Below are 13117 nucleotides of genomic sequence, written 5' to 3'. Positions count from 1 at the left end.
GAGCATGTCTGAGCCAGTCTAGCCTGGTGATAAAATCAGTGTGTGAAAACTCTTCATGGAAACTCAGTTGTAACTGAATTGGCTTTTCCACTTCCTTCCAGTTTCTAAGACCAGGTTGAGTGCGAGCACTTGTGCTTCTCCACTTTTCACAAGATTGTATTCCAGACACGCAGGGGTAGGGATGTTACTGCTCTGGGTAAGAACCTCCCTGCTTCTGGCCATGATATGGGTGATGCTGGGTCCACCCTCGGCTGAGGCAAAGGAACTGTGAAGCCGTCGTTCCCCTGAAGTGCTCTTCTGTGCTGCCACCTCAGCTGCTGAGGAGGTGGTCAGGGACATTGGAGAATTTTCCATCCTAAGTGGTGGCATCCCATCCTTGTCATCATTTTGGCCAACAAGACCATGCTTGACAAGGGCGGGAAATGTGCCGGAGGCTGCTCCTGGGACCAGATGTGGTAATGAGGTACCCATGCCACTAGTCTGGCTGAGCTGAGTGCTTGGGCTCCATGTTTGGCATAGAATCAGGGAGGGGGAACTTGTTCTTAAAGCTAGATCTCAATGGCTTCTGTAGATGGTCATGTTTTTCTATTCTCAGGCAGGCCTGACCCTTAGAAAACCAGCATGAAAATGCTCAGGAGGGGTTTTTAGGGCACAGGCCTTCACCCCAGCCTCCCAGGGATTATCTTGGAGGGGTTGAGCCTAGCTTTGCTAGGGAGATGTGGAGGTAAATGCAGAAGACCTGAGCCTGGGCTTCTGTGGACTAAGGTTTGGGAACCTCACAAATGAGGTCCCAACTGACATGCCCATCTTCCAGGGTCAGCCATGGAAAGAGACCAGCTCCACCTCCAGAGCCTGCAGATGCTGGTACTCTTTAACACCTGAGCAGCAGTTCCAAGCAGCCTAATAGACACATGTGACTGCCAGCCTAGAAGGCTCTTCCAGGTGAGACCACACATCATACGGTCTGGGCAGCTCTTTATCTCAGCTCGTCAAAGGCTGTGAATGTAAGCCTCTCCTCTCCAGGAGCAACAGCTGAGCACGGGCAGGAGAGCTAGTCCTCTGTCAGCCCCCTTGAGCCCCAGACTGACCCGCACACAAGGAAGGACAGTTGAATCAGTCTGGCCTGCTTGGTGCTGACAAGTCACCTATCCCAGCTGCTCAAGGTTCCCACGAAGACAGCTCTGGACCACAGCATCTGTTGTCTGCACTGGCATGGGCTTTCCTATGAACATGAAGTTAGTGTCCATCCTTAATGGTCTGATCAGCCCCTTAGAGAAGCTGGAGTCCCCCTCTCCCACTTTTAGCCTGTTTGACAGCTATACCTGTCACCAGCATACATAGCCAGCTGACAGCAGTCCTCACCTTGCATCTGAAACCATTGCCCAGTTTCTTCAGGTTAGACAGGTTGTACCTTTGGCTTGGATCTCATGCAAGATTGTATGTGGGAGATCCTGCTGGTGCTGAATGGCTCTCACCACCTGAGGACCTGAGGCTGAAGCCCAAGCGCCCAGGCATCCCCCACTGGCCCATCAGGTTCTGCTCCAACCCTAAGGTCCCAATCAGGGAAACCAAATTCTGAATTTGGAAGGGTCTCTTGCTGACCTCGAGGGAGTCTCCGGGGATCCCAAGTCCAGCCTGCCCTTGGTTGGGACAGCTGCTGCAATGTGCAGGGCTTTGAGGGCCATCCAGGAGCAGCTGTCATGGCCATGCATCAAAAGAGTTTCAAAGCCCAGATGAGCGGCCAGGCCTGAGCTAAGCTCCCCAGGCATGCACAGTCTGGCTGGAGGTCTCAAGGGCACCTGGAGTACAGCCATTGGCCACACTGACTCCCAAAGAATAAATGTCCTCAGGGACAGGTGGGATGTGTTGGGAGGAGATTGCCCTGGAGACTGGACCCTGGAGGAGGGCAGTGCTGCTGGTGGCCACCAGGTGGCAGCACTCTATCATTTATGGGCTGGATTGATTTAGGTACTGGTGGGAGGGTGCCTCACCAAGTCCTGGGGTCCTGGAGGATCCTAGGGCCTCTTCCAGGTCTCTGAGATTCAAGGAGATCTGGCTAGAACTCACACCTCCAAGGTCCATGTGGAGTGGAATAGGTAATAAGTTCATGGGCCCAGCAGGTTCTTGGGAGGTCTCCCATCCCCCAGGGATCCATACAGGCTAGAAGTGGAAGTTGTTGCCCAGCTGTGAGGCAAGGGTCAGGCTGGCCCTACACACAGTAAGTGCTTCAGTCTATTAGTAATTCTTTCCAACCCAGGTAAATAATTTCTGCGATCGATAAAGTGCATTTCTGCCTCTCACACTCCCTTCACCCATCTGCCTGATTATTGACTCACAGAAATACTCCCTTGGCAGAGACCTCATTGGATCCACAGCCTCTGCATCTCCAGCCAGGGGGATCTGGGGCCTAACCTGCCCAGGGCTCTCAGATGGAGGTAGGGGATACCCATGTGCCCTCACCCAGGCTTCCCTAAAGGTGGGAGGAAGGGGGAGCTTTCCAGCAGGAAGCATAGCCAGGGGCAGGGTCCTTTCATCCTCTTAGTCCCTGAACCACTTTTAGTCCCTGAACCATTTTCATCCAGATTAAAGAGGAAAAAGGCTCAAAGCAGAGCAATTGCTGGAGGTTACCAGGCTGGCAAGTGCTGGGTCTAAGTTCTGACCCAGGAACCCCTGCTCAACTAGTACCTGGGCTGAAGGGACTCAGTGAAGATGGGTCCTTAGCTGCAAGCACGGGGTCAGGCTCTGATTCCTCTGGCAGGAAGTGCTCCAGCTGATGTGTTGAGGGTGGAGCAATCTGGGCTTTGGGACGCCCCACACACACACACTGCCCTGGGGAGAGGGAAGACAGACAGGGAGAGGTAGGAAAAAAAGACAACTGCAGACAAAGCAAAGCCTAGAGGATGCTGGGAAGAGGAGCAGGAAAGGTCTGCAGCAGCTCCAAGGGGTGGGAGGAGGTTTCGGGGCAAGATAGTGCTTGGTGGGGGTGGCAGGGTCTGGGGGAGTCATTTCCGCTCCGCCTGCCCCCTGGCCGACTGGAGATAAAAGACAGCCTAGCAGAGCAGCAGTGGGTGAATTCTGCACGCCGAGGGGGGAGGCGAGACTCAGCAGACAGGAGAGAGAGGAGGGGCCAGGAGGCCTGGCCAGGACCCCTGCCGGCTTTCCTTCCAGACTGAGCAGCACCCCTAGAGCCTGGTGCACCCAGGTTGGGCTCCCAGCTCTGGGCAGGCACCAGGGCAGGCACCACCACCCACCCCAAGTCTAGCTGCTGGACAGGAGCTATTTGAGAATGATTCATGGATATAATTAAGTGTCCCCTCACTATCCCTTTACTCCAGCGGAGTTAGGGCTGTAGGAGGAAGGGTGCAGATGTGGGAGCTGTGGCCTGCGTGCCTTGCAAGGGTGGGGTTAAGCACAACTGAGTGCTCCAGGACACCCACCCAGATCTACATCTTGGAACAAGGCAAGGCTGGGCCCAAATCCTGAGGGGCACCCCGGTGGGGGCTGCTTCTTTACCCCAAATCCTAGGCTGGGCTGAGGGCTGGCCCTCTGCACTGACAAGCATGCAGCAAGTACACATGCACGTGCACGCACAGGCCTGTATCATCATCCAGTAGCAGCAGGCATGCCTCTCCAGCACCCTCGATGTACTTGGGGGTAGGACATGCAGATGCCTGCAGACCCCAACCTCCCCTGCACCCCGCCCATGTGTGAAGCATGCAAGCTCACACATACCTCTTCCCGACCACCTGTACAGAGGCAGGCCAGGTCCAGTCGTGCAAACTCACCTCTGTGCACACTTACAGCCTACTCTGGCCCAAAGGGGCGGGAAGCAGACTCTTGCCACCCCTAAAGAAGGAAAGCCTGGCCTGGCAGCCCTCTGGGAGTTGGGAAGGAGGAGGGAGCCCCCCACCATAGTGAGGCAGGGCTCAAGCTGGCAGAAAGTAGGCACACCCTGTGCATGCAGTCACCCCACAGCTCCCCCTTCCCAGGTTGGTAGACCTTGGGGATGTCCACCCTAAACAGACTCCTGTGTTTACTGAACAGAGTCCCTGGGCTCAGCTCTAGGGTTGAAAGGCAGAGCTATAGGGAGAAGAGAGGCTGAGGAAGGGGTCACCGTGCTCCTGAAATAGACTAGCTCAAAGCTCAAAACCTTCCCTTCTGTTACCTACAGACATACTAAGTGGGGAGGGAACTGAGCAGCCTTCTCATACTGGAAAACTGAGGCTCAGAGATGGGACGCAGCAAACCCTGGCTGGTAGGGTTCACCCACAGCTCACGGGAGCCCAGGGCTCCTGTCCCTGCCCCTAGTCACTTCCGTGAGTTGGTGTTCTGTTCCACCCAAGACTGGGCTCTGCCCTCCCTTCAGCCTGGGAGACCCTAGGGCCATCCCCCTCAGGTGAGGAGTCCCCAGAATCCGCTGGGCTGTCTCCTCCCTCAGACTGGGATCTCCTAGGATTGGATGCCTTCTCCCCTAGGACAGGGCACCCCAGTACTGGCTTGGCTGGGCCTCTCCTCTAAAATTGGGAGCCCCAGCCTGAGCCCCTCAGGCTCTACCAGACTCAGATGCAAAACATGAGCAGCAACCACACACCACTGTCTTCCCCCCACTCAGATTTTTCTGGTTCTTATTAATGTAAATGAAATCTGCTCGGAGTCCTTAATGGAAAGCGTTCCTGGAATTTGTGCACACGTGGTGGTGGGGAGCACCCTGAGATTAACTCTTGTGCAGCCAGACCAAGACTTCTCAGGCTGCAGTGACCCTCGGGCCTCAGGCCGGTTTGGGGCTTGGTGGAACCAGGACAGTCACTCAACCCCTCTCAGAATGGTGTCCCCACAACATTTAGGGTGGCAGAGCCCCATACATATTCTACCCTCTGCCCTGAGAGCAGCTGGATGGTACAGAGGTTTCTCAGAGCCTGAGGAAGGTGGCCTTGACAGGAAATGGGAAGCCCTAGAATGTCTGTGATCAGAGAGGGGCCCAGCCAAAGACTGGAGGGGCCAGGGGGCTGAAGGGGGTGACAAATGGCAGTCAGACTGCCCTTCCTGCCCTCATCTGGCTCTATCCTGACTTGAAAGGGGGACCCAGGAGACAGACCCTGTCTCTTTGAACCTCCTACTCTGCAGGGAGAAGACCCCACCTCTGTGATGTCCCTTCTCCGCCCACCTTATTCCTGTGATGGATCTGCCAGGACAGTCACCTTCATAACTGTGGGGGAAAAGAGGGGAGCTAGAAACCCCAGGGTGGGTGCCAAGCACAGTTGGCTGTAGGGTAGGGGGCAAAGAAACCCTGGCCTGGAGCCCACACTGCGCCCTGCCCGGCTCCCTCCCCCAAGATCTGGATGCTTGTTCTGGCACAGCCCTCCACAGGCCCCAGTAGAGCCAAGTTTTACTGCCCGTTCGTGGCCAGAACAGGGATGTCTGCTTCACTGGCGGGGGTAGGGGAAGAGTCTAAGATTTCAATTTCTCCCAGGTGTGGCTCAGTCTGGACTATGCCTTGGGGAGGCTGGCTGAGGGGCCGGCACCTGGGGGGGAGGGCAGTGCAGCGAGGCAGAGGGGCTTAGGAAGGGGAGGAGGCCACAGAGGGGGTCTCAGAGAGGGAAAGGGGGCTTCAGGGGAGTGGGTTGGAGGGGCAGGGGACTCAAGGAGGGGGTTGAAGGGAAAGGGGACTCAGAGTGGGAATGACATCAATGGGGGACAATAGGCTGACAATTCTCGCTCCCACCCACACCTGTCAAGCAGGCTGGGGGAAGGCGATGACCCACTTAGCTCCCTCCCTTTCCAGCCTTCCACTAATGAGCGCTCTGGGCTTTGGGAGGCAGCCTTCCCCCCTACTCCCCAGGCTGTGCCTGAGGCTGTTCCTTCCCCCACAGCCCCTCATTATCTCGTGGGGGTGCTCATTGGCTCACGCTGTCCCCCTTATCTGCAGTGGTGCCTGCCTGTGGCCATGAGGAAGAGGCTCCAGGTCCCTCTCTGTCCCAGCTCCCCTACCCCCACTACTCCCCCAGGGCTGGGGAGACAAAGGCTCTTGCTTCCTGCTGTGCAGCTTGACACCTAGCAAAGGGCTTTGATTCCACCTGTAGGCCCCACTAGCATGCCAATGAGGGAGGCAGGGGGCAGCCTCATGGCACTGTTGAGTGCTGGAATTGGGGCACTGGCAGGACCCCTGGGATGGCCAGTCCACTCTGCTCACCAGGGGGCTTTCCAGCATCTGTGGTCACTTGACCAGGAGAGGGGGGCTCGTGGTGGGTGAAGGGGGGCTCCTGAATATGTGCAGAGCACACAGCTCTAGAGGAGGGAGAGTAGAGAGTAGCATTTGTAGGGCACAGTTCCAGGAGGAAGGTGTGTGGTTCAGAGAGAGGTTTATATGGGGCATAGTTCCTTGCAGACAGTATATGGGAGGAGGAAGCACAGCTCTGGAAGGATGATGGAGGTGGGACGTGAACTGGGAGGATAATGCAGGGAGCATCATGAGAGTGAGAGCAGTCTGGGGGCTGACTGTGGGGAGCATAACTCTCAAGGATATTTTGTCAGAGGACAGTCCAGGGAGGAGGCTGCCATGTCTCTGGTAGCCTTGGCTGCTTCTGCCTCCTCCTCCCCCACATTCCTGGGGTGCAGGGGGACGTCTGGTTGCTGGAGCATGCCCAAGTCCCCCCAGGCTCCCTCTGACTCTGTCCCGCTGTCCATCTGTCCACCCCCTCCCCAAGAAGCCCAAGGCCCAGGTGGCACTCTCCCCTGACAGCACCCTCATTAGGAAAGGGCTTTGAGATCCTTCTGAAGCATCTGCCCCCACCCCCCACCTCCAAGCCAGCTGCAGGCTCTGGCCCCTAGAGCCTGATAAATATTTATGACAAGAGAAGTAGGATCTGCCAGGTCCCAGCTCAAACCTTTGTCCTGGGAGCTGGAGGGAGAAGCAGGGTCAAAACCTCAGGACTTCAGTATCTGGGGGCAGAGCTGGTCTCTGGTTCTGGGTAGAGGCAGGCCCAATTGGGTGGGCCTCCTGGGCTCCATACTAGTGAGGGGGCTGGGCTGGTGGTCAGGAGCAGGGGGTGAGGGAGTTTCCTCAAGGTGCCACACTGGTCAAGGTCACTCTCCCTGACCCTGGCAGGTCTTATATCAGGGGCATGGGTACAAATTGTACCTGGGACCCATTTAATTTCTGCTGTGGTGCAGACAACTGCTGTGCCACCGAGGGTAGGGTTAAAGCCACACTTGGGGCAGTCCCAAGCTCAAGTATTCAAAGAAGCCCTGAAATTGAAGAGGGAACATCATTAACAGTGAATCCAGTAAAACTGAACGTTCCTGGCCAAAGGAGTGGGGCTCAGGTAATCCAAGGGGTCACCTATGTATTCCAAACCTGCCTATAGGGTGTAATCCCCACAGGACAGCTAGCCCAGCTCTGCCAAGCTGGGCTCGGGGCTGGTGATGAGGGAGTGGGGGCAGCCTACGGAGGCCTGGGGAAGGAGCCCCCACCTCCCTTACTCTATGGCTCCTGCCTAGCGGGCCCCAGACCTTTGTCCTTCTGGGAGCTGGGCACTGCCTAGCCCAGCCCTCTGAGAGACAAGCCAGGCTCCTTTTGGTGAAGGTAGAGGCCCAGGTGCAGCAGCCCAGGCTGGGGTCAGCAGCTCAGGGGTTGGCCTCTTGCATGTGGCCCCAGGTACTCCTGGGGCATCAGATACTGGCCTGGGGCTGCAGCCCTTAGGGGTCAGGGTCGGTGCCCCCTCCCCACCAGTCATCACACCTTCACAGCGTTGGGAGCCACCTTCTGAGAGCCCTTTGATAATCGCCCCATCTGACCCCAATCAGGCGCTTCCTTCCCACAGCCTGGCCTAACAAGGCGGATGTGGGCAGCGGGGGGGGCACCTGGAGCCTTTGCCAGGATGGTTTTGTGTTTAGCCTCAGCTGGCCAGACCTCTGAATTCCTTAACCTGGTCCAACTGGGCTAGTGAGGAGGCAGGATCCTGAAGGGGCAGCCCTGGGCCGAGACTCCCCTCTGAAGGCTGAACAGAGAAGCTTCTGCAGATGTAGGCCCCTTCTCAGCTCAGCTTTCCCACCTGTGAGAGAGGCAGTCGGGCTGCGGGAGCCAGGGAAGGAATGCCTCTCTTTCAGTCCCTAGCACCCAGCCTCCTGGAAGAGGAGGCCAAGGCAGCCATGAGGGAAGGCAGGAGACATGAGTGCCTTCCGGTTCTTACTTATTTCTTTCCTGCCTGAGGGCTGCTTCCCCCTGTCACCCCAAACTCGCTCCTCTCTCCAGCTACCCCACGTAGTCACCTGGGTTTACACCACTTCCCTGATGCTCCAGTGTCTTTTCAAAACTCTTGTGCCATACTCTTGGCAGAAGGGAATTCTGGGGGTGGGTCTGGGAATCTAGAATGTAACAAGACTGGGAAGGTAGACCCCCACCTCCTTTGCTGACTGTCCTGGGTGCACACGCGCACACATACAAGCAAGCCAGGTCTCCAAGGCCACAGGCAGCCCATATAATCTCTGAACTTGGCTACACTAATGCATTAATGGAAAAGCCTGAGACTCCAGGAGCCGAGATGCTCCCAGGTGTGTCTAATAAGAAGCTTCTGGCGTCACTGGGAACCCTAGGGACCTACTCTGATGGTAAGATAGCAGGCCATGGGGCCAGTGAGCCTGCATGTCCAGCCCCTTGCATGGAGGCTTGCGTGGGCATGAGAGGGTCAGTTGGGACCCAGTGGCCACACAAGTCAGCCCTGAGCCTGCACCAGGACCTACCAAATGTGTCCTGTGCTTCTAGCTGCCAGGATGTCCTGGGGTTCCTGACAGTATTCTCGGTGGTGACAGAACAGGAGACTTTTTCCCTCCCTGGACCCTGACACTAAACCAAGTTCTGGTGATGGTAGGTCTGGAGCCCTGGATGCTACAGGCTCTTGGAGGAGAAGACCTTGAGAAGCCATTCACCAGGTATGTGTAGTCATCCTCCTGGTGTTTGTAGCAACCCTCCAGATGTGTGGAGTTGTCCTTGGTGTATTACATAGTTGTTCTCTAGGCCTCATGGAGCTAACTCCTGGCCATACACTTTTCTTTCTTGGGGACCTATGACTGTCATGGTGACTTCCAGACTGCCACCCCCTGAGGTCAGGAGCTGAACTGGATGGTCTCTAAGCTCCAGGCTGTGCCCAGCTAGGAGCTCAGTTAAGCAGGCTCAGGATCCCACTCAGGGCTCCAAGGCCAGAGACATGAGAGATAAGAGTGGGTAGTGGGGGCCAGAGGATTATTCCTGACAATATTTTCTCCTCTGACCCCCCTGCCAGGAGAAGGCACCCAGCCTGGTCTAGAACTGGGGGGGGTTGGTGATCCCAGGCTGGATAGCACCCCCCTCAAACTGCTCCAGCCCAGGCTCAGCCTCCTCCACCCACCCCCTCCGGCCACCTCCCAAATCCCCAATCCCAGCAGCAGACCTCGGTGTTTGCCTGTTGCCATGGCAATGGGATGCACCTTTCTGTTACCATGGCAACCAGCCAGGGGTTTTTAAAATTCAGTTGAGGTAATTTCCACCCCTCAATCCTCATCCTCAGACACCTCATTCTTCTCTTTTCTTCTCTGAATCTTAGAAGGTGGGGGGGGTGGCCCACAGCCACCAGCCAGAGGTAGAGGGTCAGAGAGTCTAGTGGGAAGACTTGGGCCCCATTCTTCCCTGACTCCTCCATGCAGACTAGACCCCAGAGAACAGGACAGCCTGTTCCATATTCCCTGTCCAGACCCAAGTCCAGGGTGAGAAAATGAGGGCTTTGCATGGCTGGGCAGGCAGAGGCCAGCACACCTGGGAGGCCTGGTTGAGAGTGTGGCCTGTGTGGCTATGCAGGAGTAGGGAGACTCAGCAGGGACCCTCCCAGACCTCCCTGCTGTGTCCCCAAGACTCATGTGAGGATCTCAAGGCACAAGGGCCCAGACCCCAGGACAATAGGGGACAGATGTTGTTTATACTGTGTCCTGGTGCTAAGGAGCTTAGCTTAGTGGAACCGAAAGCTGGACAGATTTGGGAAGGGGGCATCTGATAAGGATGGAGGGGAAGTGATGCAGACACTGTCCAGTACCTGCGCCTCCCCTCCCCACTAGGGTCCTCTTTCCCCAGGAACTTGCTTCATGAGTCTGGTCGTTGTAAATTCATGAGGCCCAGCATCCCCTCCCTGCCCCTACCTGCCTCCTAGCTGGGAGAAGAGGAGCTAACAGCCCAGGACAGACAGGTGGATACCCCCCTGAGCAGAGTAGACTGAATCTAAGGGATGATGGGGCCCCAAGCCCCATGCACTGCCCCATCACAACTCGTGTACATGTAATTCTCTCACACTTTGGCTTGTCTCTGTAGCAGGCTGATGCTCCTACAGTAGGGGTGAGGGTGGCACTCCCCCAGAAGAGGGTTTGAGGAGGGAGAAATTCAGAGAATCTGCATCAAGGGCCCCCCTCCTCCCCTGTTCTCTCCCTATGCCTGTTGTCCCACCTCATCAGTCCGTTGGGTAGGGGGTTCCTTCTCCCCAAGGATGGATGTGGAGCGTCCAAGGCCAGGCACTGTAGGGCCGGCAGGTGGGTGACAAGACCAAAGGGAAGTCACTTCCAGCTTCCCTGTCCCTTGAGTTCAAGGGCCTAGACCCTATAGTAGTGGCCCTTCTGAGGGCATAGATGGGCAGGCCAACCTTGGGGGGGCTACAGAGAACCCCCAGGTTGAGGCCCAGTCTGCCTGAGGTCCTGCTCCCTCCTGCTTCTCCCTCAGGCCAGGCAGGGAAGGTCTGTTTGGGTTAGCATTGCCCTCCCCAGTTCCCCTATTAATAGCAGCCCCAGAGTCCACTCCACCCGGGGGAGGGGCTCCCTTCCCACCAAGGACATACAAGGCCCTTACAGAGTCCACAAGTGCCTGAACACCTGGGTCTGCGGCCCCCCACGTGCAGGATAAAAAAGTCTGTGTTTGACACTTTTTGTAAGTTATTATTCCCACCACCCTGTAGGCTCCATTGGTCCAGATGAAGCCACAGGTTCTCCATGGCAAGCGTGGTTAACTCTTTTCTGTTCTCCTGACAGCTGACAGGAGAGCTGGGGGAGGAGGGGTTAAACCAGAGACCTCTGGAAGGAGGTGATGGGGCGAGGGTTGGGAAGGAATAGGATGGAGGAGGGTTGTGGTCACCCCACCACCTCCTGCCCACTTTCTTTCAGCCCCTGCTCCTCCCAGGCTCCCAGATTAGGGAAGCCCCAGGCTAGGCTGGGGAGGAGGGAGCCCAGCCCAAGCCGTACCTGAGAGAGTGAGAATGTCCTAGGTGGGGCACCCTGGTCCATGCTCAGCTGGTAGACACCTGTGAGTCTCTCTGCTTATCGCCTAGTCACTTCCTCTCTACAGCCTGTGACCACCTCCCAGGGTTAGGGGACCCAGAGAGGGCCAGACCCCCCTCTCCCCCAGCAATCTGTGGCTCCTAGGCTCCAAAAGAGCTTCCTAGTATCAGGCAACTGATCCTGAACTATACTACAGCTTCTCCAGCACCTCCTCAAGTACTGAGGAGCAGGGCTACCTGAGGTGTCCCTTGTGAGCTGCAGGCATCTGGTGAGCCTCACTCAACTTGAGCTGCTGATGGGGGCTTGGCCTCAGCTAGAGCTTTGTCCAGCTGAGCAGACCGTCCAGAAAGTTCTGCTGGCCCTGGCAGGCTCATGCAGCACTGGAACCCCCATCCTGAGTTAGAGGAGGGGTGCAGGTGAGAGGGGGACCAGTAGGGCAGGGCAAGACAAATGTGGTGACATCCTGGGACACCTGATGGCCTAGATCTTCTCTCCTCTAGGCTCACAGACAGCACCCTGTCCTCCACACCCCATGTACTCACGTCTTGCAGGGAGCAGGCCTCCCACTCCACAGGAGGTATCCCTGGGCCAGCCAGATGCCTGAACACCAGGAGAGCCCAAATTGCCCTGTCTCAGTGGAGAGGGGTCCCTGGAGCTTCAGAACCGGGAATCAGGGCCTAGAAGCCTGACTCCCTAGGGGGCATTTAAAAGAGAAGCTGAGGAAATGCCAGCAACTATTTATAGCCTGTGGGATGTGCCAGCCTGAACCCGGGATGTTTGCCCTCATTCTCCTGCCAGCCATGGAGTGAGCATCCCTGCACTAGAGCGGAAGACACCAAAGGTTCAGAGAGCAGACCTATCTGCAATCCCACAGCTCATGATCTGCACAGCCCTGGTTGCTGGCCAGGGGCGGGGGGGTGGGCGATGGGGGCGGCAATGCCTAACCCAGAGCACAGCTTGGTGGGGGAAGGGCACTGGGATGGGAACATTCACTCAGATGGCCAGGGCAGGGCTGCTGGTCCAGGCCATGGTGGGCAGGCTTGGGCAATGGCAAAGGGTGGTTGAATAGCCCTCCTTGTTGGGGACTGAAGTCCGGATACCCCTGCATGGAGCTAAGGTTGTCTATCTGTACGGCTGGGCACAGGGGTGGTTGCTAAGAAGTGGGGCATATAAATTATCCTGCCAGCTGCTTAGGAGACCCAGCCATGGGGCAGGAAGCAGATCAGAGCTGGGAGTATGGAGGGCACCTGGTGTCACTAAGGCTGCTGCTGGCTGAGCAGGCTAGAAATTAGAAGCTTAGGACCCTCCCAACCTGCCCACCTGATGAGAGCGCTCTCCGTAGAGCCCCTACAGGAAGCACCCCTGAGCCCCAAACTTCCAGCCCACCTAGTCTCCTGATGCTCTGACAGTCTGTCCATCTCTCTGGGCTCTGTGGGGCCCAGGCGCATGGCACCTATTTCCTCAGTCCCAGGCCTGTCTTACAGGAGGACTCTGAACTCTGGGCAGGCAGAAACCATACCTGGCTATTGTCCATACTCCTCCCCACCCACTGCCCACCCCAGGGCTCAGGAAAGAGAGGGGCATGCAGGCTGTTCCCTGTGTGAGGCAAGGAATGATTTTGTCTGAAAGCATTGGAAATGTATGTGTACTTCGTGGTCAATTGGTTACTGAGCTATCCAGTGCTACCAGGACCTGGGGACCAAGTGTGACAGACAGATGTGGTCTCCACCCTCCCAGAGCTCACAGTCTGATGGGCAAGGAGGACAAAGCCAGCCCAGAGTGGCTTGACCTGTGATGAGGACTGCAGGAGACATGGTGTCCCAAGGAGGAC

This window comes from Camelus bactrianus, chromosome 17 (assembly GCF_048773025.1).
Source record: "Camelus bactrianus isolate YW-2024 breed Bactrian camel chromosome 17, ASM4877302v1, whole genome shotgun sequence".
NCBI classification, from domain to species: domain Eukaryota; kingdom Metazoa; phylum Chordata; class Mammalia; order Artiodactyla; family Camelidae; genus Camelus; species Camelus bactrianus.
The sequence above is the reverse complement of the archived record's forward strand: the minus strand, read 5'-3'. Positions refer to the sequence as shown.